Raw genomic sequence first — 25,252 nt, forward strand, 5'->3', positions numbered from 1 at the left:
TCTCCAGACGTATCATCCTGGAAAAAGCTGCTCATTTTAGACAGCACTTACTGCCATTTTCACAGCTTAAAATAAGAATATGTTGCTGATGGCAAGCCACTAGCTATCGCTAATGAGGAATACTTTTAGCGAGTAGGGTGATGATGGGCCAAAATAAAAATGTCTCTGGAGTCTTCGTGCTTCCAACGAGTTTGTGTGTCTTGGCTCTTCGAGTTTGCTTCTGACATCCTTTAACATCTAGTCAGTTTTATGAGCTAAAGTCCCAGAACAAAACTTTCCTCATCTGATTAATACTTAAACTTGTTTTTAATTGTAACTGCTAGGTGGTGGGAAAAAAAGTACCATATTTTCCGCACTATAAGGCGCACCTAAAAACCTTCAATTTCCTCAAAAGGCGACAGTGCGCCTTATAATCCGGTGTGCCTTATATATGGACCAATATTGAGCCACAACAGGTGTAGCAACTATGGTAAGCAGCCGCCGACTTCATTTTCCCCCGTAGAAGAAGAAGTACGCGGTGCATGCTGGGATAGTTGTCAGAACGCTGGTTTGTTAATAAAGTTTGATAATACATTTAAAGCCAGGGGGGGCGGAGGAGTGGGGGAAGAGAGACAGAGACTGCGGCAGTAGCGTGTCGGTTGGTCTGTGTTACCCAGAAAGCAGTTGGGCACAATATCGCAACACCAACACCGTGAGTGAAACAATGACTGGGACAGACTACTATATAAAGCACTCGGGGACCACTTCTTTACAAACGTGGATGTGTAATAATAGAGTACGGAACAAATTGGCAACCCAAACTGAATCGTCTATCCTATGCGCCTTATAATGCGGTGAGCCTTACATATGAAAAGGTGCGCCTTATAGTGCGGGAAATACGGTAATGGAAAATATGCAGCGACTTTTAGCAATAACAATGAAGGTACTTTTTTTTTCCCCGCCCTCGTAGCTTTATGGCATCGTTTTAAAAAGAGTTCACTTCAATTTTTCATAAAAACAAATCTGCCTGTTGGTACATTTTTCCACATTTTCCCAGCGACAAAAACAAGTAGCCTCTAATCTGTTGATCTGAAAGGGTAATTAACTCTCAGTCCCCTATAGAGACTGCTTGCATGTTGCTGGCAAACCCTGTCATGACCTTTCAGCGCACCGATAACACACACACACTTGTATGATGTGCGAACAGAAAACCAGTATAACAAAATTACAATGTGACAACCTCTGATTTTATTAGTTTCGTACTATTTTTGCACGTTAGAGTGATAGTCAATGTGATTGAGAGCCAAGAGCAAATTATCTGCTAAGAATATATGTCGAAGTGCACATGTTCACACTATTGCAGTGAAATTCAACACTTCCTTGGTTAAAGTTTAAAATTTTGAAATTATAAACCAATTTTTTTTCTCTCATCTTGACATAGGATTGTCAGTCTGGTTTCTGGCTCTTAATATGCATGATTAACATAAAAAAATAATAAGAAAATGTTACTACCCATTTTGAGTGCCGTAACCAAATAGGTTTTTTACACCCAGTAGGTGGAGTGTATAAGACGGACATAAAGTTGAGCATACCAAACCATATTCTCCATTTTCCCCTCTTGTTCTTCAGTTATAACGGTCCTTAGGCGACAAACAGTTAAAGCCAGAAGTTAAAGTTTGTCACTCAATCGACATTACGTAACTCTAAAACTTTACTGCAGTGACAATGACGACTGCAGAGGGTAGGACCCAAAGTAAAGACTAATGCCACAATTGTCAAAAAGACACTGCAGACGCTTTGTGGGGACAATCTGCATCTGACAGCAGCAATAAGGCCAATGTCAAGTTTTACCCCTGCATGCGTCTAACAATCAGCCAGCTGCATATCTGCAGGAAAGCTCGTCCCTTACATGACATTACCGTCAGCCAATTTATTACCGACAATAAATTGGGGTGTTTGATATGTGAACACAGCAGACTGAAGCGCTGATGTTTGTGCGCATTTCTTTCTGTGCGTTTGCCCCGGCGGTGCCAGTCAGGCATGACAGGGGAAGAGAATTAAAAAACCCAAAGGCACAGGGAGACCTTCACACATATGAATCTCGTGTATGGGCCTGTTAGTGTGTCTTTAGAGAATGACCTTCTCCCCAAGACTCGTCCCGGACTGGTAATTTTGATGCCAGGCCTGTGGCTTAATAGAGGCCTATGGGTAAAATATACTATTGTCTGGGATAGAGGACATATGTTTGAACATTTTTAGGTTGTTTAGAGAAAAAAATATATACCTTTTAGCTACAATATGCCAAATGGCTGTGTGGTGACAAAAAAGAAAAATCGATGTACTAAATATCTTTGAGAAACATAAGTGGTACGTGATTATAGGTGAACTCCATGTAAGTAAATACATAAAGGATTATAAAAAGCTTAAACTTAAAATTAGGGGACCTAAAGCCAACTTAAGAGGACAACATAGTTTATGACATGGCTAATACAGACAGCTGTATGACTGGGGAAATGCATGTGTTTGTGAGCATAAAGTCTTTCTCCTGAAAGGACTTTTTAGTGGGATGACAGTAAAATGTGTTTTAACAACCACATTGCTGTTGTGCAGCTAAACCTTTATGAGTTTAACTATGTCAAGCTGAGTATGCATGGTAATGTGAGACTTACACAATCATCCTAATATAAACATTTGCTCAGATAAATGGAAGCGCTCACATCCACATCCACTTTGTCTTAATGTCTCTGCCTCGATTGGTTATGCGTCTATGCCAGAGTTCTTCAAAGTCACATTTTAGGCAACTTTTAAACCACATATTTCTCATTGGTGGTTGGCTTTTCAGATATTTCTCAATCTTGGACGTGGAACTGAATGCAACTACCGTGAGCTAAAAGGGTTAAGCACAGATGAGAAGCTTAAAAATAGAAACATTCCTTTAAAAAAAGTGCGGGGCTGACATTTGTTCAAACATGACAGTCTGCCGTAAACAACCACTGAGCAAATTTTCAGCAGATAATTTGAACAAAAAGCTCGAGTAAACTCCACTGCTCATCCACGCTGGATCTCATCTCAGCATGCATGTTGATAAAAGACAACAACCCCTCTTTGTGGTCAGGAGTCAGACTCACTTTGTATTCAGCTGAAGGCGTACAGGACTTCCTCAACATACACAAGCAGAGCCTCTCTCTCCCTCTCTTTCTCCAACACTGTCTCAGCCTCCATAGACCCAATTAGACAGCCATAATTACTGCCAGACAGGAATGAGAGGATGGAATAGAAAGCAGGATCTTTTTTCTTTTCTTTTTTTTTAAAAACCCAGCCAAGGTATTTTATTTCATTAACAGCCCTAAACATGACAGCAAGGAGAGCAGAAGAGAGGAGACGGAAGGAAAAGGGAAAGAGAAGACGAATCGAGAAAGAGCAAAGGAGACTAAAGAAAAAAGGAAGTGACGGAAATTAAAAGTGCGTTCGAGGGCTGGGGAAAGTCTAAAAATCCGGTGATGTCAGCAGAAATTTGATTTGTTAAAAAGACTTGTGTTCCACTTCCTGACTTCAAAATTTTGTGATTTTTTTTTAACACTTGAATAAATTATAACCGTTTCCCCTTCAGAACCGTAAAAGTGTGTTTGGATAAATACAAACGACCAAAAGTAAAAAAAAAAAAAAAAGATTGACGTCAGAAATTCTTATATGATTTCTGGTCACTACACCGTTCCAACGCTGACCTTGCGTTTTTCTCCCTATGTATTCTGCTAACTCCTCTCTTAAATAACGACACATCTGCTTCCTGAGGGGCATTCCTCGATTGGTGAGGTGTTCTGAAGCTCTTGACAATGAAAAGGATCCTGTGATCATCCACCACAGTTGTTTTCTGAAGACTGCCAGGGTGTTTTTTTCTTTTGCCAAACACACCGGTGTGTTCTTTTCATCTCGAAATGAAAGGACAAGCTCTGAGAGCTCTTGACTATATATGTTGCAGGTGCTCAAATCCAATAACATCTGGGGTTTTTTTCTTGTCTTTTCTTTTTACTACTGAAAACCTGCATTCAGACTGAATCACTCTATGCAGTTAAAGATAAGTCACTTACCTCAGCTCTTCCACACGGTGATCAAAACACGGCACCCAGTCAGACACGATAATGTGTATGCAGAAACACCTGAACAGAGGGCGAGGCTATAAAAAGTCACACCGAGCTTTATTCAGTTCACACCCCACAAATGCTCAGTACACATACAGCAACCAATCAAAACACCGAAAGCGGCTCTATGTTTTGCACAAACACCAATGAGGATGTTTTTCTTTCCCCAGTGTGAATGGATAACCACCAAAAGATCTGATCTGGATATTTTACTTTCCTTCAAGAGTCAAGTTGGAAAAGCTCCCTGCTTTACATCCAACTTCGTTTGAAATATTCGGTCTTCTCAGGCAGAGAAAAGACCGACAGAGCATTATCGGAGAACAACGAAACATGTCGCTTAGCACAACTTGGTGCACCTGCTGCAGCTTGCTGATTTCCTACACATACACACTCTCTACATCTCCATCTGCTCAGGCATCGGAAACCCAACACGTTTCAATCTGACGCGCCTTCACTCTTGTTCGATACAACTTTTTCAACAAAGCGTGTGCTCGCAAACGGCGAACCAACAACCAGGAGCTGCTGCGTTTGTCCATTTCCTTTTGGAGATTTCATTTCCTAGCTTGACGCTCCGCTCATCAGACACACACGTAAGGCCTCGCATGTCGCCACGGCTTGCAATAGATGTTTGTGCACGAGCTCATTTAATCAGCTTGGCTGCACCGGTTTGCAGCCGGCGCATGTGTGTTTGAGCTTGTGTGTTTGCATTAGTCCCACAGAGTCATACCTCAAGGCAGTCTGTTATCACCAATAGCCTGCTAAATTAATCAGCACCCCTCCAGGCCTCCTGACCGGGCCCCAGAGACGCACACGTCACGTGTTTCGCAATATTGCGGAGACATCACTCACGGAGTCAAACAGGTCTAACGGCGCCCCGTGGAGAAATACCGGCAGCAGGTGAGAAATAAAATCTGACAGGCAAAAAAACAACCGGCGCACACTCGGCAAACGAGTAAGAGAAGCAGGACAGGAACTGTAGAAAGAAAGAGAGAATAAAAAAAATAAATACTGTGTCGCTTCGTTGTGTGGCAAGAAAAAGAAGCTGAAGATTTAATCATTCTGCATACATCACTGAATTTGTGGGTCTCTGTGCAGAGAGGGAGGATACGTCACGAGTTTTGTTATGAATGCATCACCACTGCCACCACGAGAGGAAATGAAAGTGGAATCCAGGTGTGTGTGTGTGTGTGTGTGTCTGCATGGGTAAGGTGTTTATGAGAGGCGCCAAAACAGAGGGAGTATTTTCGTCTTGGTGTAAAAGCATAAATCTAATTTCCATTTTCAAAATTACAACTCCTACTGAGGAACGCCGGCTCCTTTTCTTTCTCACTTGTTTTAGCTGAAACACAGATGCAATTTCGAGCCGCTAGAAATCTCAATTTACAATTCCAAGAAAAAAATTAATTGAACTTTGACTGCAGTTTTGCGTTTTTAATGAAAACAGTCAATATTCGAAGGGAAGACATTCAAATTTCAACACTTGGCACAATACTTGGTGTTACAAAAAACATTTTATTTTCTTATTTATTTTGCTTGAAAAAGTCTGGACGACGACTAAATTGCCTAGAAACATTTAAAAGAAAATCGGGGGTAAAAATTCACTCTGACAATGGACGTTTAATCAACAGCAAAGCTCCGTTTGAGTATTTGTTATATACTGCTGTGCACATCTGTGTGTGGGTGTGTGCAATGTAGCTCTGTCGCAAAAACAAGTTCATTTAAATGTTCCACTGCTGCCCTGGTATGCATCACTGCTGCCATTAAGTTTGAGACAGTCTCATTGATTATTTGTCTTGGTAAGAATTGCCATTAAATAATTTAATTTGATCTATTTTCTAATTTCTAACATTTTCATTTTGAAGGCGATTCTGATATATGCTAATTGTACGGTACATAAAAGTGAAGATATAATGGCTAAACCTTTTTGATCAAATCGGATCAAATGTTAACATCTAAACCAGGTGTTTACAGGCTCAATGGTGAAATCATGCATGTTGCTCAGCGAGGGGAATCCTGGTTAAAGATATGAAGGCCACAATACAAAAAAATTTTTTTTTTATTCCCCCCTGAACATTATGGGATTTTAAAGAGCATTTGACAAACATGATTTTAATGGAAACAGAGAAGGCGACGTCTACCAGTAATGGTCATCTCAGCCAAAATGAGTAATGTCTGGCTGGTTTATGGCATCAAGGTACATTAAGGTTTTAATGAGCGCAGAGAAGCCCTGCTCTCGCTCCCTCTCCCACGTGCCTGGAGAAGTCTGAATATGGAAACTAAAGGAGTGCTCTTTAAGGTAATGCTATTTCTAAAGTTCAGTTTCCAAGCTACAAGCGCCATTTCAGCTGAATGCTCTCCACCGGAGGCAAAACCCGACTAATTAGTCAACCAGCTAATACCAGCTTATCAGACTACGTTTGTTTCTCTGTGAGGAAACGGAACAGCAACAATATTCTGTGCGATATGCATGTTTACTTAACACCGACTACATTTAGTCCACGTTTCTTTAAGATTTTGCATCAGTCTTCCACAGCTGGGTGAATTTCTTTAAAAAGAATGTAAACAGTTTATTAGTGCCATATTTGATTTTTAAAATGTGTTTGGCTGAAAGAAACCTAATCGTAAGAAATTTAAATGAACTTGATTGCTTTCATTCTGATGATCAATATTTCTTGAAGGACCAGTTTTGTTTGCAGAGGCTTCATAATCCATTTTCTTTATGGTTTCAGTTGTAAGTGGTTTTAATTTACATTGTGTTTATTGCTTTTGGCTGCTGTGTTTTATTTTGGATCTCTAAAATATCCTGAATTTGAGTTCGTCTTACAGAGCGAACTCGCATCATTACGCCGTTATCATATTACGGTTTATCACAGTATTTTTTGAACAAAAGCATTTAGATCCTGGATCTTCTGTAACCTTTCCATCTGAACGCTACATTTACTTCACGTGAAAAGTTGGGATTCAATCATGTCTTGTTGGCTAGTAGCCATCACCATGGCTACAATGGGTGAAACCTGTTCATACTATTACACTTGACACTTTCTTAATAAGTGAGTCCTTTAAAAAAAAAAAGAATGAGAACATCTGATTTACAAGTACAACATACGGCAGGAACGAACTGACACGATCAACACGAAGTAATATGGCGGCAACAGAACAAGGATTCCTCTTCAGCTGTAGCCAGAGGAGCTGCCCCACTGGGAAACACAAAAGTTCAGAGCACGAGCGTATATCTTTTGAAGCAACGCTTTCATTTCTTCCTCACTCCCTTAGCAGACTAAAACAAGAGATTTGAGCCGACACGGAGCGATACCTCAACGTCCTCGAACCAAACTTAGATCTCGTTTCTGGAGCTTCTTTAGCCCCTGTGTGTTTATCTCAAGAGTTTCACAGACCAAGTGTTAACATTTCACTTTGGCTCGTTCCGTCAACACGGATGAGCGTGTAGATCTTAAAAACGATCAACAACATTTTAATGAACTCTAAAAATGACTGGAGACATGAAAATGTACTTAAGTGTGCTCCGAGAGTTTGCCAAAGCGTCAAAACGGACAAAGTTCCACTTGGGTCTTCAGGATGTTTTAAATCTAATGTGACGGGTAACAAGCATGCAGACTCCTAAAATAAATCAAGTATTAGTTACATTTGATGGAGATAAATCTGTAAAATTGAAGCCAAACAAAAAATAATAAAACATAGGATTACAGTTGAATGAAGCAGGTGGAAATGTTTCACATTTCTCCATCTGCCATCCGGATGATCTCGATTTAACAATATGATTAAGCATGCCCTATTGTGCATCACTCTGTAAACACATGCACAGCTTTGTGTGTGTGTGTCTGTGTGTATGAATATTTCTCCCTTCACCATGTACAGACTCTGGCAGATGTCCAGCTCCACTTGGACAGAGCTCAACGAGAGAAAGGAGAGCCTTGTCTCGTCTTAGTGGTTAAATCCCCCTCTGAGACGCCGAGTGAAACACGCTCCATGAGTTTTATGTATTGTTGCAAAGCAGTTTTTTTTTGTCTTTACAGAGCCGAGCTGCGGCCAAGTACTCCCGGAGGCTTTCCAAAACACCAACCCGACAGGTATTCTGATGCGCGGGGCTCAATTCATTGACGGGCCCCGTCAGCGCAGACGCGGCGGCGCTGGCTGTTTGCAGAAGATTAGCCGCCCTAATTGAAAATTTTACTACCATAGCTCTTGTTGGACACCGCGCACAGTCAATTAGACAAAAGATCGATTTCTCTCCCAGCATGCTGCTTGCAGATTTTTTTTTTTATTATTTCAATTATGCTAATCTAAGTTCAATTGCATCAGCAACATTCACTTACGCTCATCATGAACTAATTATTCCATCTGCTCTGCTCCAATTAATGGAGAAATAAATGTAGCGTTTTCAAAAAATATAAAAAAATACGACCGTTGCCTGATTTGGTGCAACAACCTCTTTTCGTCGGATTTGAGGCGGCAGTGTTTTTCTGTCCGACTGTAAAAGTGAGCGTCTAGCAGGGAGTTGTCAATAGGAATGATGCTCTTTGAAGGTCAAGGCCGTCTAAAAAGAGAAACTGCAGCACCAAAGGAGATTTTTTTGTGCAACCACCCCCTAGAAAACACATCTCACACATGGATTACGGCGGGGCGTCGGTTTCAAGAGGGAGCCTATGATCAAAATGTCACGTGAGTAAAAGCTGGAAGCGACAGCGTCAGGCCGGCTTCCCCCAAAATGTCAAAAATCTCTTGCAGAGTTGGAACCTGGAAGCACGCAATTAGAAGTCTGATGTACAAGCAGGCAAAAAAACAAAAGAAGAAGAACAGATCTACATTCACTCTGAGGGGTACCACAAAAATCACAGCAACAGGAAACCGGAAGGGAACCAGGACCAGCAAACCATCGCTTGGATGTGCGACTGTATTCAAAATAATGCGTTTTAAACTGAATAAATCTTAAAATACGTATTGCTTTCGATATTGTAGGAACACTGCAGATACCATTCCAGATGAACTAAGAAGAAATATTGATCAAATTTGTTTTCGGTGAATAAAAAAGGAAAAGGAATGAGCCTCAACAAATGAAAAAAAAGATGAAACAATTTAATGTCAGCTAGCTAAAAAAAAAAAAAATTAAAAAAATTATACAAACACAAGCTGCTCATAAATTTTGCCTCCCTGTGAAGAACTGAACAAAAATGTATTACCACTGTTCCTGAAAACCGTTTTTATTACATGGAGTTAACCAACTTGTGCCACACAGAATAAATTTCAGTGACCCTTCAATCCACTTAAAAAGTCTGGTTTTCTCCCTCCTTTCACATCTTTTTGGTTTTAGAATACATTTCAAATAATCAGAGATCATGTTCTGCACTTTACACGTTTTACCCCCGTTAGTAAACTTCTTAAAACAGGGTGTGTTCTACTGATCAATGTGTGCGGTTTAGTGAAATGCACAACATTTGCTGCATTGGTCCCTTAAACCGCGGCCTCTTGTCTGACAAGGATTTTCCTTAGTAAAACTGCAGATCGTGGCTCGTTTTTTACAATATCTCGCAGCTTTAAGTCGTTAAATTGACTGGCGGCGTTCGCTGGCGGGAAACTTCTTTTTTTGCCCTTAAGTGCAGAGGACAGATTGTATAATGGGAAGAACGCACGCAGGTGAAAGCAAGACGAAAACATAATCACCGGATCAGAGAGGGAACTTAACTCGTATCCGTTTTCAATATTATCGCTTCTCCGCTTCTGGGCAAAGTTATTGTGCGCCGCTGTTGGAACCGTTGTCTGTTTGTTGCAAGGTTATTGGCAGCCTGTTGATGCTGCTGCCGTTTCTCTCTCTGCTCTCCGTGTTTCTGCCACTCAGATTTCCTTTTCTCTAAATAAGAATTAAACAGGATGTGAATTTGTCCTCATTTCCTTTTTTACAGCTTTGTACATTTGGTTACTACGAGGATTTTTCTCCTTTACATGCATCCCAAAGGGACTAATGGCATAAGGTGTAGTTAGCTATGAGGTCACTGGACATTGGTCATTATTACTTAACATTGGTTTCCAATAATTTCATCAATTAGCACTAATAAGGTTGATGAAAAGAGCCAATAAGTCCTTGTAGCTAAAGGAATATGCAGCTGGATCACTTTATCTGCTATTTTTAATCACTTTCAGCACTTTGAGTTAATCTTTGCACAAGAAGAAACAAAACAAAACATTCCTTTGAGTATGCAAATGAGAATAAGACGATACATTTGCTCAGCCGAATGCATTTTTTGACTTGAATTGTTTCAACTTTCAGCTTTATGTTAAACAGAGAAAAATTGCTAAAATATATAAAAAAAAAATTCCCTTCTCACCCTCCTCGGGTGGTCTGTTTCATCCTCTGAGCTCGGGTCCTCTACCAGAGGCCTGGGAGCTTGAGGGTTCTGCGCAGTATCTTGGCTGTGCCTAGAACTGCACATTTCTGGACTGAGATGTCTGATGTTGTTCCTGGGATCTGTTGTAGCCACTGCTCCAGTTTGGGGGTGACTGCCCCGAGGGCCCCGATTACCACAGGCACCACTGTGGTCTTCACCTTCCAGGTCTTTTCCAGTTCCTCCCTGAGGCCCTGGTACTTCTCCAATTTCTCATGCTCCTTTTTCCTGATGTTGTAATCACTTGGTATTGCTACATCCACCACAACGGCTTTCCTCTGTTCTTTATCCACCACCACAATGTCCGGTTGGTATATATATATATATATATATATATATATATATATATATATATATATATATATATAAAAAAAAGTACAGACAGTGGTGGTTTAGATTTGAGGCATTGCTTTTAAAAAAAAAAGTACATTGTATGAGAGAACACAAAAATTCAGGCGTTTCGGTGGGTGATGTGGAATGCTCCTCTTTCAAAACGACAAGATTTACGTTCAGTTTAAAAATTTAACTGCCTTGTTCGGGAGACAGAAGGCGCCGTAAAACACAAAGCTGCCTAAACCCGTAATAAAATTTTTAAAAAATCCAATTTCACTTAATTTAATTAAGTCAGATGTAGTTCCTAAAAAGATATCAGAGTGCCTTAAATTCGGTGTTGGAGCTCGTCATAAAATCAACTGGAAATACCGACTGCTCTTACTGTCCAACACACAGCCACACATCTGAACTATTACTTTAGGAATAAATCTCAACTTTAAATATTAGGGTTCATTTATCATGCAAAGTGATGATATCTGGGGGTTATGCAGCAATAGTTTACACATTTCAGAAATTGCTTCTTTCATCAGACATTTTAAACAAGACATTTGTTATTGCTTATTTATCCAGTTATCTCTAAGAAAAAGCAAAGAAAATACATAACCTTAGAGTCTTAGAGGCATTTTGAATTGCTGAACAAAAACACCAAAGAACCAAAAAAATAAAAAATTAAAAATAAATAAGCCTCGACAGACCACAGGAAGAAAACATCAAAGCTTTTTTAAATGTCATCCTAATTATTGCAAGCATTGTAATGAAATATTAAAAAAATAAGCCAAAATACCAAAGCCTCGGGGTTCCTGCTTCCTCATAACCTCTCAAACTCGTCTCGGGCTCTCGGAGCGACGTCAGAACTGGAGCGGAGTCAACAGCGAGTCAAATTGCGGGGGATGTGATTCATCGTGAATCACAGCTGACGACCAACAGCGACGACGGTGAGAACCAAAAGTAAACTCGGGAGGAAACGTGGAGAATTAGGTTAATTTGCAGCACGCGTTTTCCACTAAATATGAACATCGAACGACTGGATTGGGCTTTCTTCGCACGTGACCCCGTCTCCCTCCACCGTAGCGCCAAACAGAAACGCACGTGACTAGCTAACGTCGAGCACACGTGAAACAATGAACCATCTGTCTAAGCCGTTTCGTGTTGATATATAAGCCGCTCCTATGTTTTACTTTCCGCCTGCTCCTGCATCAGAAATAGACTAGGAATGTATTCTGTGTGACACGGGGCCTCTGAGACATAAAGTTGCAGCAGCGCGTCAGTCACATCTTTTTTTTAATATATATATATATATATATATATATATATATATATATATTGCTTTCAACAAACAAGCTGAGCTCAGATTGGATGAACTACCACTTTCAAGTCTCGTTTTATTTAAATTAACGTCCCAAATTCTAAACGGATGGATAGCTCTGGCTATAATCTATAGCCAGAGCTATAGATTATAGCTCTGGCTACATGTTTGATCTGTCCGGTCTCAAGACTTTTGTAGCCTCTAATGTTCTGCCCCGTCCCCGCAGTATGATGCCTCCGCCACCATGTTTTCCTGTGACAATGATACGTTTGGGGTCATACACACAGGGAATTTTTCATATAATCTAGCCAAAACCAAATTCATCCAAATACAGAATTCTCCGAATACAGCGTGTGCTGCCTTCCAAACAGTAAAGCCATTTAAATAATGGGAGACAAGCGAATGACATCACCGAATCAGTCTGTGCCTCTTATTTTGTATTCACTTAAATACGCAGTTCATTGCTTTGCAGTCACCTGCATGGGTGACTGATGGTCAAGAGAAAAAACGGTCAGAAGAAACGGCAGGAAAGGAAGACCTCGGTACAGATGACTGCACTGCTGAGACATTTTCTTTTTTATTATTTTCTTCAAACATTTGCTCCATTTGTCATAAGGTAATTTCATAAAATGTCACTAAATCGAACTTGTGTGCACGCGGGCACGCTTGGGTCCGCTCATAGATCACAGACGCGAAGGCAGCATGAGGCCAAACCTGCAGACCGACAAGCCTTTCTGGAGAGGACGAGTGGCATCCAAACGCATCGCGGCAGCTGCTGCTGCTGGCAGCGACGTCTCATTCCTGTGTCTCATTAAAAAATCAGATCAGTCGATTTTACAAATAAGCCCACAGACAATACAGGGACAACCGGGAGATGAAGGAAGGAAGAGACGGGCGGAAGGATGAAAATGGGGAGCAGGAGATGGAGGGAGGTGGTGGAAGAAAAAACAAAACAAAACAGATTTTGACAGAGGGATAGAGGTGATGAAATAGTGGGACAGAGGCGAGAAGGGAACCCGAGAGAGGCAGAGAAGGTTTGAGGGTGAAGTCAGATCAAGAGGTGGAGAGATGAAATTAAGGCCTGATGGAAGGAGGCAAGAGGTCGCAGTCTCCTCTTCTCTGAGCCGTGATTATTCCCAAATACAAGTCTCTCTCTCTCTCTCTCTCTCCCTCTCTCTCTCTCTCTCTCTCCGACTCTGTGCTTCCCTTTCCCTCTTCTCCATTTTACTCTTTTGGCATCTTTGTCCGCCACGATCCCTCGGTCACCCTTTGATGTCTTTCATTCTCGTCCTTCGTTCTGTTTTACACTCGGGGGTCCTCCCTATGCTACTTTCCGAACCCTCTTTTCTCCCATTCATCCGCCATGCATAATTCAAGCGGGGTTTTCAGCGTGACGGGTGTGGCCATTAAAAATACATGGGGATGCTGCTCCGAGCCCGTTTAGCGGTGCCTTACCCTGGCGGAGGACCGCCACAGGTCGGGGGCAGAGAGGCTAGTTGGAGAAGGGAAAGGAGGCAGGCGGGGGCTGGGGGACGGAGAAGGAGCAAGAGGAGAATGAGGAATCAGGCGGAGTGGCGACCTTGCACCGGCTCCAGCAAGTCAGACATCGCATTTGTTAAACTCCGACTGCGGCGGAACGGTAAAGGAGACTCTAGAGATGCCTGAATATTGGGATGTAATTTAATTGCATTTCTGAGGTTCTACACAACAAACACTTTCTGTGGGGGAATCATTTCATTGTGTCATAATTTATTTCTTTTTTTTTTTGGTAACACTTTATTTGAAGTGGTGTGCAGAACGTGACACTGTCATAAACATGACATAACACCTGTTATGAACATGGAGGAGTCTGTGAATCTTGTGAAGTGTCTCTGTAAATAATCACACTTTTAATGCAAATGTGCATTAAAAGTTGCATTAAAGGCATCAACTTTGCATTATTTAGTAAATAATTATATTTTTATGCAAAGTTGCATTAAAAGTCAATTAAAAGAGCCAACTTTGCATTAAAAGTGTCATTTTTTAAAAGTGTCTACATTTCTGCTCTATTAGTTTGGCAAAAGGAACTTCAATTACCTCTTTATTCCCAAGTCATTGGTCTAATATTTCAATATATATGAAAATGTTTGCTTTAGCACTTCTTTTTTGTTGTTTTTGTAATGTTAAGCTCTATTCCCTTTGCATGACAATAATCCAAAATGCATTGTCTCAGAACCTAACAGGTTGCCGCATTTTAATGAAAAGTTGAGTGAAAGGAAATTGTGTGGTAGGAAAAAGTGTACCAGCAACGGGGATAACATCAACCTTTGGTAGGATGGTTAAGTGGAATCCATTGAAATATTCGGGGGAGTTTCCCAAGGAGTGGACTGAGGCCAAGTAAACGCATAAACAGCCACTAAACACAGACGGACTCCAAAAGTCAAAATTCAAGACGCTCCCGAAAAAGAGAGAGAGTCAGAAATGTCTTACCTGGGCTAATGAGCTGAAGGACTGGATGTGAGAGCTAAAGGTCAATTTCAAGGAAAAGCGGAGTCACAGAATCCTTAAAGAACTCGAGATTTTCAAAAATGCGCATTTTGACCCGCATAGAAAAAGGCTTTTTACTTGTTCGATTATGAAAGGAGCTGAAATTTAGCGTAGCAAACTTGCCATTATTCCTGAATGCATCAGAAGTTTTCCAACAAGTGTGCCACCTTCTTGACTTTCAACCATAAAATATTCTCTCCTGATGCTTTCCGTAGCCTTTTTTTTTCTTTTATCTCCATTTGTTATAAACCGAAGCATCTGCGTCAAAGACTCTACTGTAACTTTAGCAATCACGTTGCCGAAATTGTGTCAGACTTCTGACTCGCATGCAGGGCGATGACGGATGGAAACAGCAAGGAGGAAAGGTAGAGCTCATTTCCATATTCACGGATACGGACAAGTGATGAATAAATCACTTCATTTTAAATAAAAATGTTTTTAAATTAGATTTTTTTCCCCCCCTTCATACAGGGGGTTGGTATTGATTTCCTTACATTTGCCTGAACACAAAAGCAATTCGAGCGGAATGCATGAGAAACTGTAGCAAAGAGAGTGTCATAGCTAGACTGTCATGTTCTATATAAATCTCCAAAGGAGGACATCTATTTTAAAACACACACACACGCATTCACACGTCTTGATAATGCCCACTAAGAGAGGTTTTCTCTCTCTCTCTCTTTCTGACAAAGATTCTGGCTAATGCCGTTTTGGCTAATGCCGTTTCCATGTATTTCCTTTCGCCTCCATGTCTTATCGCCTTTCTCACATAAATAAAACAAACGTGTTATCACGGTCAGGAGCCATGCAAGAGAACAAGACCACAGAGACAAAGACAGACCGAGGCACGCCACGAGCAAAGGAAGCAGGAAAGTGGAAACAAACATTTAACCTCTTTTTTTTTTTTCTCCTCCCCCTCGTCTTTCCACCCACCTGTTCGCTGTGATCTCATGTAACACTGCTGCAAGATGTAAAAACACTTCTTGTAGCACACCTTTATCCCCAGAGTTTTCCTCGATGCTCTTTAAACTGCGCCTCTCTTCCTCTGACATTTACCGTTTCGCAGCCTTTCTTCTCCGCATCTGTCGTTTGAACTGTAAAGCTTCTTCCCGTGTTTCTTCTCTTTAAGGAATGGTTTGAAAGAGGGGGGAAAAAAATTTAAATTTGAGCATAAAAGCTAATGGTGACACCACCAAGAAGGTAAATGTGAATAAAAAGGAGCAAAAATATAAAGGAAATCAGAGAAAACGAACACCAACGTTTCAAACGTGGCTGTTTAACGCTTCGTATCAAACATACAGTATTCTCTGCTGATTCTAGCTTTGCTCCAGAAGCCACTTATTTAAACTTGGTGCATGAAGAATCAATTTCCTTATTTAAGTGTCTTAATGCCCCCTGTGACTTCCCCAAAGTCTCATTTCTCCATCTGTCCTACTTTCACTCACATACATTTGAAAAATACTGCATTTTGTGGTGCGTTTTTTTTTTTTTAGAAATCCTTGAACTATTTGTGATGCTCCCGTTTTAACATCGACACGTTTCAAACAGTTAGAAATCATGCTTCAAATTTAATGTTTCAGCACTACCGTCGTTATAAATTTAAAATCTATTTCAACCTTAATCGCTTTGGTAATCTCAGAACGTAGATTATTTTTGCTAATGCTAATGACGGTTTCTGTGCAGCTCAGAGACGGTTCCTTGTTCATTTTCCAAGTCAAAATCAAGTTCCAAATTGCATTCAACTGAAATGGATATTCTTGGATGGATGCTTTGTACATCATTTTAGGGCCAAAAGTCAAAACCGCTGCAAGCGAGCCGAAAAATCTAAACAAAAATAAATCACAATCGGCCTTAACTGCATCTCCACGTATTCATAGCTGCTTATTGGCATTTTAGAAAAAGAATATGGCGAGCACTTCTTCTACAAATATCCTCCAAACAGTAAATTTGGTTGGATTTCTCCTCGCCCATCGAAAAACAGCCTCTCAGCTGGAATCCCGTGCCGAGCTGTCGGAGCTACCAGCCTCCATTTTTAGCCCTAATTACAAATGAAGGACATCATGAAACTCACGTCATGAACCAAGAGTTCAAGCCAAGCCTTTAACATTTGGAGTGCAAGATCAAGGAAAGCGACAAGTCATAGTAATCAACTGTGATTGAAGTTAAATCTCAGATTTGAATCCTCGTCTCTGGCTGTTGTTGATGCCAGCTGTGCTTTAGCGCTCACACTTAACACCAGCAAACGGATCGGTGCATGTTAGACTTTATTTTTAAAATATACTAGACTTGTGTTTTTTTTTTTTTAAAAAGAGGGCGATCCAGATCCAAACACCAACATGATTACCCCAATTTAAGGCTCTACCCCTTTGCTCTGTTTGACCACATCAAGCTGTTCAATTTGTGTGCAACAGCACCAACTGGGAAGGACAATAAGGGGAAAGCAACAAAATCTTCTCTTTGCCTCATTTCCAGTGCTGTGGGGAGGATGAACATCTCCACCCACACTGGCACAACAGAGTGCCGTGGTGAACTTTTCATCCTGTGTGCTTTTTTTGCCACTTACAGTAGCAGTCGTAACGGCAATAAGAATCCATCGAAACCCACACAGATTGATTACCGTTAGTTAGACCAGCGGGCGACCGTTTAGATAATCCAAAACTAGAAGAAACTTTCAGTGCATTTAAGTTCAGCAAAACTTTGCCCTACGAGGCTCCAACAACGGTCAAATCATTTGGTCAACAGTCAAATTGTTGACCAAATGGGGAACAATTTGGTCAACAAATTGTTCCCCAATTGTTGACCAATTGGGTCAACCATCGGGGAACCGACTGACCCAATTGTCAGTCGGTTCCCTGACTGACAATTGGGGAACCGACTGGAAGGAACCGACTGAAAGGATCGTTACGTTTTTTTCCCCCCCATTTTCAGTGGTTACTTCCTGCCCACCAAATGATTTCCCAACTGAACAGAGATGAAAAGACACGCACACATCCGTCAGACGTTACACACACAGCTCTCTTCTCCCTTTGCTCGTGACATGATCCCAAATGTTGTTGGAGAAACTTAACGCAATCACGTGAGAGAAAAAAGGAGCACAAACCCAAGAAGACGGCAAACTATCGGGAAAATGCGGATGTCGAAAGTCTCACAACCGGCAGAGCCTCTGCGCGTCCTCGTTCTCAGCCCAGACACTTTAAATGTGGCCAAAGCCTTGAATAATTTAGAGCGCCAATAACTAAACGACAAGCCCGGTCCACGCAGATGGAGCCGAGCGCCGAAGACAACCTGGATATCTGTATGCAGCAGGAGATTATGCAGACGGCGGTGATATCTGGAGGCCGCATTAACTTACAAGATTTACAGTATGTGACTCCATTTTTTAAAAGCCATTCTTTGGCTTTGGAATTATAAAGCAATATTCTGTCACATTTACAACCACTCTTTGTAAATCAGTCTTAAGAGTGTTGCCACGGAGTCCAGCGAGATGAAAAACGGCATTAGAGATCTGGCTTTTTTAGGCTTGGATGGTAAGCTGCAATGCCAAGTCTGACCACTAGGATGTGGGGCTGCGCAGAGTGTTTCTACGTTTTCTGTAGGTGGGTTTGTATGAGAGAGGAGAGAGACCAACAAAAAGATTTAATTGCGCTGGACACAAATGCACTCGTTGCTTTTTAGATTTTTTTCAGTAAAAAAAAAAAAAAAAGTTTTAGTAACCACGTATAATTTCAGCATTTTTAAAGAGCAGGTGCCTAGTTTACTGGATGAAACAGTTCGCGTCCCTTTCCTGAGTAAACAGAGAAATTAAACTAGTTTCCCCTCAAACTCATTTTCCCTCCCTGGTAGGTTCATTTACTCCAAATGAGAGAATTCATTACTGCGGCAACATTTCACTGCAGATAACACAGTCTTCCGAAGCAAGCTGGCCAATCATGCATGCAGAAACCATTTCTGAAAGAAGCGAAGCAACAGAGGTTTTATGCTGGTCTGAAAAGTTAAGCTCCAGTCCAACTTTCGAGTGCTTTTATGACGCTTAATTAGCGCAAAGGCAACAACGGAACATGCAGAAACAAACGAGACCGCTCCCGCCGCTACAGATGTCCGGACAAAGGCAGAAACATTTGCTCTGCGACTGTCGACACTTTTGTGCAATTTCTCGTGCAGTCAATATCTCTTTCCTGCAGAAGACATTTTGCTTTCTTGAAGAGAGGTGTGTGAAAAATGGCACTAATGTCTTTGTTGTGTAAAAGCTCACCAGGGTGCTCAGATTGTGTACGCTGGCAGGGACGCCGCGGAGGGGGCCGCACAGGGGGTTTCTGTGGATGTTGACTCAGTTATCGCCAGCAACACATTGAACCCAGATCCCACCAGGGCAACATGGATCTTCTTTCACCCTCAAAGAATGTACATGACTTTCTTTATTCTCTCTCTCGCTTCCTCCCAACCAACCCTCACTCAACTACAAATTGCCAACTTTCTCATTTTCTGTTAGACGATGTATAAGACCGGGGACGTAATACACGATGGGGCTTTTTTCTTCTTCTCCTTTTTTTTTGTTGAGACACCGGCGCTGCCAGGTGAAACTAATAGCATTAATTACGCTCCCATTATTTTCAAGTGACTCACGCTCAGCCGCCGTTAGTCACGGCCTTAGCTGAGCGCGAGAGCCGAAGAGTCAAAAACGTGAGTGAGGTCTCTAAAGTGTATCAAACGGTGTGTGTGTATTGTCCACCTGTGATGTGTGAAATCTGGGGCTGTGTGTAATAGCTTCACTTATCCCTTATCTAAGCTTCCATTCAGCTGATGAAAGGACGGCGAGAGATAGAATCTCATTCCACTTTAATGCGCTCTACGCACTGGTCCTCTCAGTGACAATACTGGGACAGATGGAGCCTTTTTCTGACCCGCTCTTTGTCAAAAGTACACACAATTCAGTGGGAACGGCACAGAGAAACGCGTTCACGGGGCCAGGCGGGGAGGAACACCAAGCATAACGTCAAGCACATTTTTAATGACCTCTCGCTTTTCATCAGGGGTCTTAATTAAACTTTAATTTACTTTCCTATCTCGTCTTACAAACACAGACGCTGTTAACTTGTTGTGTTTGCCACACGAGGTCACGTTTCTTTTGAAGCGGCACATAAGGCGAGCGTGAGGTAGCTGGGGCATCGCCGGGACGCGTGCACTTAGGCGCTTACCGGTCTTTGGACTGCGCCACTGAAATGTCAGGAAACATTCTCTTCAAACAAAAGCGTGCTGCTCGTCGTTTTCCTTGCAGTCCTTTTGAATTCCAGTTGTACATCTGGAGTCATCTAGCCAGGGATGCTGCAGTTTATGGATGGTTCTACTTTTTACTCAGTTTACCTTTGTTTGCCATTAAAATCTCTTTGGTGATCTACAAGGGGGCGTAAACTTTTCTACTGCCCCGTAGGTGTTCCAAATTAGAGTTTTTAAACACATTGCCACCTTTCCTGATGAGAAAACCCAGCTTAATGGACTGCAAGTACTGCCCTTTACAGTGATGGGTAAGCAAATCATTTGTCAGTTTGCGTTTAGCCTTTCCTCATCCAGGGAGCGGCTTAATGAATTGCACATTTTGGAGTTCCCCCGCTCACCAGCTTCAAACCCAGGTTAAAGGATTTGCACCATCCAGCTGAAAACAAATCCAATTTAGCCCGCGTTCAGACGTTACGACACCGGGCGGCTCTTAATGAATCATCTCCAGGCAACTATAGATGAAGGTAATAAATAATTTCAGAAGGACAATTAAGTCCGTCTTCATTAACCATTTGCTCGTTAAGTCTGCCTTCGTTAGCGAAGGTCGGATGATTGTGTCCTGCCCCGTTGTAGCAACCCGTGATTTTTCACCCGCCTCGGATGAGTCGCGGTGAAGCATGGCGCGCGCTCGCGAGAGAGCCGCCACAAAACGGCGACCCCGCGCGCGTCCTAATGAGTCTTTCCGCTCGCTGTTTGGCGTGCTCTGTGGCTTCATTATCGCCACCCTCTTAATGCGTAATGCTTTCATGAAGGAAATCAGCACCACATCATTATGCCCTGGAGGATGCGGTGCTCTCCTCTTATCGCCATCTTTTTCACCCCTCCATCTGTCGTTCCAGCGCGTCTTTGTCCAGGATTCACTTCCACTTGTCTGCTTCTCATGCAGTCCTCTCTTCTGCTCCCTCACACCCACTACCCTGACGTTCCTCCCCGTCTCCCTTCATTACTTCATTAAAAGCAGCTAGCGGGTTTGGAACAACACTGTAGATCAAAGTAGGCATAACCTCGTGAAAAACAGCCACCTTTGTAGGGAATTATGTCCAAATTGGCATCTGAATGAGAATTACAGCGCTCCTGGTTAATTGCATTTTGATGCAGTCGTCGTCATCCTCGCGAAGAGAGAGAATGCCAAATTGATTTGTAATTCAGGAGGTGCCGATTTGCCTGGAAGAAAATTGTCTTTTTTTTAAATGTGCGAAGGGCCCCAAGCTGGCCTTATGCTCCGACATCCAAGGCAAACCCTTCTTCTTCTCACTCATTTGCGTACTGTGAAGCGTGTGGGATTTTTTTTTTTTTATTAGCTTATGCAGGGAGAGGAGAATCGCTCACTCATGTATATGTACTGAGGGCTCCCACAAAAGACTGAAAGTGCTCAGTATGAATAATATGGATTGAAAATGTGCACAATCACACAAGAGGAAATGAATAAAGAAATTTAACAAAGCACCAGCAAGTTCTCTAGGCACAGAGGACGGAGGTAAAGCTAACACATTAGCATTTGAACCATGTCGACGCTTGAAGACAACATGTAGCAACTTCAACAAGAGCAGTGTCAGAACTTCAATGTCTTATGTACAAGTTCATAAACTTTTAGCATGTTAGCTCATCATATAAAAACACTTCATAATTTTGGTTTTCTAGATTATTGGAGTAAAATCCCAGCAATTGAGTCAACACACCCTATGTAAATAACTATTTGTCATGAACTAGATGTTTCACTCAAGCCGTTAAGGACATTAAGGATGTGAACAAATAATTTTTAACTATTATGAACTCTCACCTTAGACTATTTTTAATAAGTGTAGGGAAAAAGAAGCATGCCAGTATTGCAAAAATCACAGGCCCCTTATTATACATTGTACAACAAACTGATCCATTAGAAAAAAACTTTAATAACGTTACACAGAGTGTAACTTTGCTATCTTTGTCAAGAGAAACGGACCCCCAGCGTCACAGATCCCCCAAAAAAAGATTGTTCACAAGATGAAGTTTTAGCAGATCTGATTCTAACAAAAATGATAAACCCACTTCTGGCAGCGAAGTCCTGTTTGATACATCTGCCAGAGATGAATTTTGAATCCCCCTGGTCGACGCTTTGGCAGGTGTCCACTTGCACAGCAAAAGTTACAAAACTAATGGTGGTTAAAACAAAACAAATGCTAATTCTGCTCAAAATGGAGGAACAGAAATAATCATTGGAAGCGAAAGAAAAAGGCGTCGTTTGCCAAACCTTGGCTAACGCCAACCAGAACAAACTCAGCTGGACGTTTGCGAAGCGGGATGGCAGAGCGTGGGAAAGACTTCGGCCTTGGAACACGCAACTTCATAAAAAATATTTTTAAAAAACCTCCACCGCAGACAAAGACAATAAGCCATCTCCTCAAATGTAGACTTCCCCAAGTGTGTGTGTGTGTATATATATGTGTGTGTGTGTGAGTTTGAAAGCCTCCAGCAGAATCAATTGCAGTTGATTTTGAATTAATGCAGGGTTAGAGATTCGTGTGTGCGGGCGCAGTGTTTTCCCAAAGCTCCCCCGAGGCGCCGTCATTCCATTTACTCTCACCGGGGGAGAGCCACCACTTATCAATTTGAGAATTGAATTTCATTTTCAGCCTCTGACACGCAGCATGCGAGTGTCACCGACTGAAATGTGTCCATCGCTTCATTGTGGGATTTCCCGGCAACGGCAGACAAAAGCCGAACGCGGGCGGTGCATCAGTCCCCGCTTTGATGCAAAGGATTCTTTCATTAACATGAAAAGTGTTTGTCGGACATGTTTTTTTTGTGTTTCGTTTTCCCTTTTCATCCAAGTTATCCAGAGCAAACGTTGGCATGTGATTCAACACGTTTAACTTTTAGTCCTAATTTTGATCTGGATGTATGAATTTGATCGCATTATCAACGAAACATGATGCATTGAACGAAACAACAAAACTTCCCTCGGTGCTGATTGGAGACCCAGAGGTGGTGCAGAAAACATCAAATGTGCAGGTTTGCAGTGGAGGGAGCGCTCCACACATTTAAGGTTAAACCGTCCGTTTGTGGAACCCTGGGGAAACGCCAATCCCATATCATAAAAAATAAAAAAATCAATAGCGCCTCATTTATTCCACCCACCACACCTGGCATTCAATGCCGCCTGAAAAGATCAGATTTTAAATATTTTTCCTCTTATACACACAAAAACGACTCAAGCAAAATCTGGCTAAACCTGCCTAAATGATGTAAGGGCAAAGGTCAAAAGCACCTTGCAATGTTTCAACAAAGTTCGTGCCAGTGCCCGAACCGCCGCGGCTCACTTTAAGACTCGTGCCATACCGTACACGCTTCCTACGAAAGAGAGCAGTTACTTCAAAATCTTAGGGAATTTTTGACTTTAATTTAGCTAATGATGAAATAAAGATGAAAGATTTCCTTTTTTTAACTTTATATCACAGAGTTCTGCAGAGGTAAGGTTTCAAAGTTGGGAAGCAGAAAAGAGAAACTTTCACTTTAATCATCTCACACCTTCTTCCAGGCCGTCTGCGACCCGTCTGGGGAGCCGTGACTTCGTCCAATATTTTTTTGGGGGGCTGCGAAAAATATTTAAAAACACATTTGGAAACACGTTTATTAAGACAGCAGAAACCGCAGTGAAGAGCGCCTCTTTTAATACGTGATGGGATTAGATCCGATAAGAGAGATGAGCATGAAGCACCGTGAAGCGTCTGAGTCTCGCTCTCTGGCTGTATTTCAAGCAGTATTGAAGGATATTTTTCAGGCTTTCTCAGAGTCCTAAAAAGTTTTACTTTAGACTAAAGTGAAGTCCACCGAGTCATTTAAGGAAGCTGCTAAACTCGAGCTGTGAATCAGTGTCACATCGACATAACAGTGTAACAATGATCCAATTTTGATTTGAATTTTTTAGAAGAGAGTTTTCTCACTTTTGAGATGGGTTGCATATAAAAACACCACCTTAACGTACATTTCAAAACTGCAGATGGAGTGATGATGGAAAGGGAAAAAAAAAACCTAATTCCACAAAAAGAAAAAAAAAAGTTCACTAGTACTGCATGACTGACTGGAGGACACGGTAATCGTGCATGCTGTTTTAACTCAGAATTTTAAAATTCACTTTGAATATGGAAAGAGAAAAGAAAAGAAAAAATGTCCCTAGAATTTGAAATCCAAAGAATCTCACTAGCTTGGCCTCTGATTCAAACACGGCTCTTGCTTCTGCAGCTTGGAACCAAACGCTGTTTAGATGCATTTGATGCCGCTGCCAGAGCCAAGCTCCAACTTTCAGCGATGACCGGAACAAAGAGAGCTGCCACAAGCAGTCGTCAATCTGCTACAAGGTCCCTTCCAAATATGTAAGCGGTTTCTATGAAAGGTTGTCGAAGTACCACCAGTAAGTAGTACTTATACAGTAGTTTTAGGATAATGACGATGTAAATTACCCCACTGCGGGATTAATAAAAGAATATCTTATGACAGTTGATCAACTGTTATCTCCAAAATGGCACAATGTCAAGATGCATCCATTGTAGAGAGTTTTCTGCCCGACTTTCTCCCCTCCCCCCAATCTTTCCAAACCATGTTCTTCATCTAATACTTAACTTTACATTTTGATTTATTCATTAATTGTAATTGGCCCTTGAAACAATTTCTGTTGGTCGAACGTTTTTGACTGGAACATGTACGAAATCACATTGCTGGTGTTTTCATCTGTTTCCACAGGCCTTATGTGGCTAAACTTATTCTTCCATTACAGAACTATGAAAGCCACTTACTCCACCAAAAGCCCTCAAGATCCACTTGCAGTCCGAAGAACTACGTGATGAACTCAAGGGGATCATTATTTACAGCATGTTGCATCAGCTGTAAGATTTTTATTTTTTATTTTTTTACACGAGCTCATTCAAAGCGCAGCCTAAGGCGTTCTTCTTCGATGTGGTGTGCCTTTAATTTCAAAAATACTTCTCCATTATGTGGCGAAATATTTGCCACATTGTGAAGCAGTTTGTGATTTTTTATCTGTGCAATGCGTTCCACAAATAACATTTTTGTGCCTGCTCTCAATTAAGTTGAGAGAAACTTTGCAACACACCCCACACACACACACCCCCCCAAAAAAACAATATCCAATTCACTGAAGCACCTGAAGAAAATCCAAGGAAATCTTAAAGAGAGTCTGCAATGAGAAAGTTCACCAGATGGGATTAAAGGTAAAAATGCCATTTATGACAGTTTGGCACAAATTGAAGGTTTGGCATTTTTGACAAGATTCCATGTTCAATTACATTCTTACTTTGCTGCCA

General features: G+C 41.6%; 1 protein-coding gene across 7 annotated transcripts in view; it reads right to left on the reverse strand.

Annotated features, from left to right (window-relative positions):
- Positions 1 to 25,252, reverse strand: part of grm8a (glutamate receptor, metabotropic 8a) — a 240,809-nt gene that overhangs the window by 203,797 nt on the left and 11,760 nt on the right. The window contains exon 1 of one of the 7 annotated variants that reach the window (XM_081604109.1): positions 18,931 to 19,187. The exons of the other annotated variants lie outside the window; for them this stretch is intronic. The gene's annotated coding sequence lies outside the window, so the exon portion shown is untranslated. Of the gene's footprint in view, positions 1 to 18,930; positions 19,188 to 25,252 lie in introns of those variants that run through there. 7 annotated transcript variants of the gene reach the window in all.

This window comes from Poecilia reticulata, chromosome 23 (assembly GCF_904066995.2).
Source record: "Poecilia reticulata chromosome 23, P_reticulata-male-v2, whole genome shotgun sequence".
In the NCBI taxonomy this organism is placed as follows: Eukaryota; Metazoa; Chordata; class Actinopteri; order Cyprinodontiformes; family Poeciliidae; genus Poecilia; species Poecilia reticulata.